The sequence below is a fragment of the Dermacentor variabilis genome, chromosome 10, assembly GCF_050947875.1.
Source record: "Dermacentor variabilis isolate Ectoservices chromosome 10, ASM5094787v1, whole genome shotgun sequence".
NCBI lineage: Eukaryota > Metazoa > Arthropoda > Arachnida > Ixodida > Ixodidae > Dermacentor > Dermacentor variabilis.
Window position 1 is genome coordinate 103,711,435 of NC_134577.1, and position 5,067 is coordinate 103,716,501.

General features: G+C 45.0%; 1 non-coding gene across 1 annotated transcript; it reads right to left on the reverse strand.

Moving 5' to 3' along the window:
• Window positions 1–4,415: 4,415 nt before the first annotated feature.
• Window positions 4,416–4,488, reverse strand: TRNAS-UGA (transfer RNA serine (anticodon UGA)). Its single transcript has one exon. It is a non-coding gene; the product is annotated as a tRNA-Ser (tRNA).
• Window positions 4,489–5,067: the final 579 nt, after the last annotated feature.

Here is a 5,067-nt window from a genome sequence, read left to right on the forward strand (position 1 = left end):
AAGCCAAAAACCTTACAGCTCGAATAGAACTGGCAGAACTTTCGAAGTTAATCAACAAGCGTAAGATAGCTGACATAAGGAAGTATAATATGGATAGAATTGAACTTGCTCTCAGAAACGGAGGAAGCCTAAAAACAGTGAAGAAGAAACTAGGAATTGGTAAGAATCAGATGTATCCGTTAAGAGACAAAGCCGGCAATATCATTACTAATATGGATGAGGTAGTTCAAGTGGTTCAGGAGTTCTATAGAGATTTATACAGTACCACTAGCACCCACGACGATAATGGAAGAGAAAATGGTCTAGAGGAATTCGAAATCCCAAAGGTAACGCCGGAAGAAGTAAAGAAAGCCTTGGTAGATATGCAAAGGGGGAAGGCAGCTGGGGAGGTTCAGGTAACAACAGATTTGATGAAGCATGGCGGGCAGATTGTTCTAGAGAAACTGGCCACCCTGTATACGCAATGCCTCATGACCTCGAGCGTACAGGAATCTTGGAAGAACGCCAACATAATCCTAATCCATAAGAAAGGGGACGCCAGAGACTTGAAACATTATAGACCGAGCAGCTTACTGTCCGTTGCCTACAAACTATTTACTAAGGTAATCGCAAATAGAATCAGGAACACCTTAGACTTCTGTCAAGCAAAGAACCCGGCAAGATTCCGTAAAGGCTACTGAACAATAGATCATATTCACACTATCAATCAGGTGATAGAGAAATGTGCGGAATATAGCCAACCCTAATATATAGCTTTCATTGATTACGAGAAAGCGTTTGATTCTGTCGAAACCTCAGGAGTCATGGAGGCATTACGGAATCAGGGTGTAGACGAGCCGTATGTAAATATACTGAAAGATACCTATAGCGGCTGCACAGCCACCGTAGTCCTCCATAAAGAAAACAACAAAATCCCAATAATGAAAGGCGTCAGGCAGGGAGATACGATCTCTCCAATGCTATTGACAGCGTGTTTACAGGAGGTATTCAGAGACCTGGATTGGGAAGAATTGGGGATAAAAGTTAATGGAGAATACCTTAGTAACTTGCGATTCGCTGATAATATTGCCTTGCTTAGTAACTCAGGGGACCAATTGCAATGCGTGCTCACTGACCTGGAGAGGCGAAGCAGAAGAGTGGGTCTAAAAATGAATCTGCAGAAAACTAAAGTAACGTTTAACAGTCTCGGAAGAGAACAGCAATTTACAATAGGCAGCGAGGCACTGGAAGTCGTAAGGGAATACATCTACTTAGGGCAGGTAGTGACGGCGGATCCGGTTCATGAGACGGAAATAATCAGAAGAATAAGAATAGGCCGGGGTGTGTTTGGCAGGCATTCTCTAATCATGAACAGCAGGTTGCCATTATCCCTCGAGGGAAAAGTGTATAATAGCTGTGTCTTACCAGTACTCACCTTCGGGGCAGAAACCTGGAGGCTTACGAAAAGGGTTCTACTCAAATTGAGGACGACGAAACGAGCTATGGAAAGAAGAATGATAGGTGTAAAATTAAGGGATAAGAAAAGAGCAGATTGGGTGAGGGAACAAACGCAAGTTAATGACATCTTAGTGCAAATCAAGAAAAAGAAAAGGGCATGGACAGGACATGTAATGAGGAGGGAAGATAACCGATGGTCATTAAGGGTTACGGACTGGATGCGAAGGGAAGGGAAGCGTAGCAGGAGGCGGCAGAAAGTTACGTAGGCAGATGAGATTAAGAAGTTTGCAGGGACGGCATGGGCACAATTAGTAAGTGACCGGGGTTGTTGGAGAAGTGTGGGAGAGGCCCTTGCCCTGCAGTGGGCGTAACCGTGCTGATGATGATGATGATGATGAAGATGATGGTGATGATGAGTTACATTTCAGCCATTTTTTAACAGCGTAGATGTTCTAAGTCCAGTCTTTGTCGTTCGTTGTCCAGTGTCACTGAAAATGGCAGGTTCCGGAGCTCACCTCCAGAGCGCCCGTCGAGGGTAGGAGCGGTGCCCCGCCAGGAGGGGAACGAACCTATCAGAGGGCGCGCCGGGGGTGGAAATGGGTATAGGAGTAGATGTTTCGGCGGCGCACGCCCTTTCGCTGCATGGTTCCCGTTCTGCACGAGCAGCAGCGCCGACGTGGCACAAATCCCGAGCTTCGAGAGCGAGAGGCGCAAGCAAAAAGCGAGCGGAGGGAGGCCGCTACCACCGAGGATCGAAAACGGATAGCGCAAGCCAAGTGCCGGTGGAAGAAAGCCGACCCCCAGTTTCAAGAGAAGGCAACCCAATCCGAGCGCCAGCAGAGGCAAGCTAACCCCCAACTTCGAGAGTAGGAGGCCGAGCAGAGATGTTGCCAATGAGAGATTCCTACCACGGAAGGTGCCTATGGACTGTTCAAGAGAGAAGTCCTCGACCGTGATTGCGGCCACAGCTGCACTCGCGGAAGCTGGAATCTTAGAAAACGACGAAAGCGAGGCAAAATACTTTCATGAAAATTGCGCTAAACTTGAGACAACTACAACGAGCTTCGCTGTTTTGAGGGATTTCAGTACGCGGAACTGGTTGGCTTTTCTAATATCCAATCGTACTATGGCCTCCTTCATATCATAGAGAGGATTTCAGTCCGAGGTACGCATACGTTCGCTCGCAGTGTATGCCACAGGATGACAAACTACTGACCTACTCATCAACTCAGACACTACTTCGCATTTACTTAGTGCTTAATTAAAACTATGAGCAGTATTACATCACCGCCCAAGCATTCCGTACAGATAGTTCAACAGCAAAGGCGAAACGTGTGGCCCCGGTGTTCATCACTGGGTTAATCCCGATGGTCCCTTGAAAGACGGCTTGTTAGGCTGCCGGATCCTCGCTACGTAGTTGCTGCTTGCGCACTGATAGCAGCATCCGCACGGGGTAGACGAGCTCGTTCCCGGTTCTGCTCGCGGCGTTGCTGATCTAAAGCTGCGTGTTCCCCGACCGCAGGCATCGCAAGCTTACTTATCTTACGGACAGTTTTAGCGGTGGGAATGCGGTTTTTTTCGTAAGATTTTACTTTAGCCAAATTTTTTTCGTAGGTTTCCTTAGTGAATTCCGCTCCAGATTCTCGTAGATTACCGACTGCGCTCACCACTATCATTGTGCTTTCAGTGTAACTCGTTTTCCTGGGAACAGGTTCTCCCAATAAAGAGGGGTTCGCGATTCGCAGTTTCTCCTACTGTGTTTCTTACCATCACTAATAACGTGACAACATTTCCTTCCATTTCCTTCATCCTTCCATTGAAAGAGAAAATACACGTATGGGAGGATTAGGTATCACGTCCCGGAATTTCTCAAGAAAATACTCTTTTACAAGATTCATTTCATTTCTTTTGATTTACTAATACTGTTAGCCCATTTTTGGGCCGTTACAGGGTGAAAAATATTTGTTGCGATGCAGTGAATGCATTGGCAATCACAGCCTTGCATACATGCAGATACAAAACAAAATTAGTGTGCACATTCTGCGGTTTCCACCAAAATACAAATGCGGTAGTAGAAGCACACACAGCAACATTCGTATTTCTAAGTAAGTGAAATTCGCTATAAACGAGCTGTCGTGGTTAATTTGGTTGGTCAAGGTACAGGTGTATTGATTTTTCAAACAAACTGGCAGAGTCAGTTTGCATTATGTGCTGTGGCAACGAGCTCCATTCTTCAACTGTTCGTGGGAAGAATGATTATTTGAATGTGTTGATCCGAGCTTGGAGGGTTGTAAGTTGTTGATTGAGACTGTTCCTTAATATTCGGACCGAGTGCTTTGTTATGTACAGTCCAGTGTTTATGTTAAAGAAGTAACCCGCAAAAGATAGAGGAACTTAAGTCCAGCAACTCTTCTGCGCTCTAGCACTTGGGGTAACTTAAGTTCTGACAACATCCCGAGACCGAATCTGTGCACTTTATCTTGACAGAATAAACCTAGCCGCCCTTCTTTGTACTTCTTCAATCCTTGCTATCTGATTTTTCCTGTAGGGGTCCCACACGATACAGCCATATTCCAAAGTTGGTCTTACAAGTGTCAAATTGGCAGTTAGTGTCGCTGTCGTTGTTGCGTGCTCTAGTTTCCGGAGTAAAGTCCACATTTTTCTCTTGGCGGCACCACATAGGGTATGAATGTGCGTATCCCAATTTAAATTTTCACATATCGTTATGCCTAGATACTTGAAGCAGCTTACTTTGTGTAATTTGTGTCCTTCAATTTTGTACTCAAATGGAAGAATATCTTTAATTTTGTTAACGAGAAGAGAGGGCGTTAACCGAGGGTCCCGATTTTTATGAGTCATATCATGAGAAGCCAAAGAACGCTGACGCCAAGGACAACATCGGGACAATTACTTGTGCTTAATAAATGAAATAAAGAAACGATAAATTAATGGAAAATAAAGTGGATGAAAAAACAACTTGCCGCAGGTGGGAACCGAACCCACAACCTTCGCATTTCACGTGCGATGCTCTACCAATTGAGCTACCGCGGCGCTGTTTCCTCTTTCACTTTCTTGGGTATTTATCTGTCCTAGTAGAACCCTGGGAGTTTTAGCCAGCATCACCACTCACATACCTTGGCGGCAGACGTGGAACGTCCTTTTTGCCGCAGGCATTATGAGAACGTGATCTCTTTGGGGTAAGGGAACTGGTCAATAAACCCACACATGCTACCTGAAGGCGTCAATGTTGCCGGCTTCGAGACCCTCGTTATGTAAACGAGAAGAGAGGAGGTTAACCGAGGGTCCCGATTTTTATTAGTCATATCATGAGAAGCCAACAAACACTGACACCAAGGACAACATAGGGGAAATTACTTGTGGGTTCGGTTCCCACCTGCGGCAAGTTTTCTTTTTCATCCACTTTAATTTCCATTAATTTATCGTTTCTTTATTTTATTTATTAAGCACAAGTAATTTCCCCTATGTTGTCCTTGGTGTCAGTGTTAGTTGGCTTCTCTTAATTTTGTTTGTAAGTCTTATAAATGATATTTTGCTACGATTTAGTTTCATTTCCATATTGTGCACCAGTCATGGGTACTACTTAATGCCGTGCTTAAGGTAATTTGATCT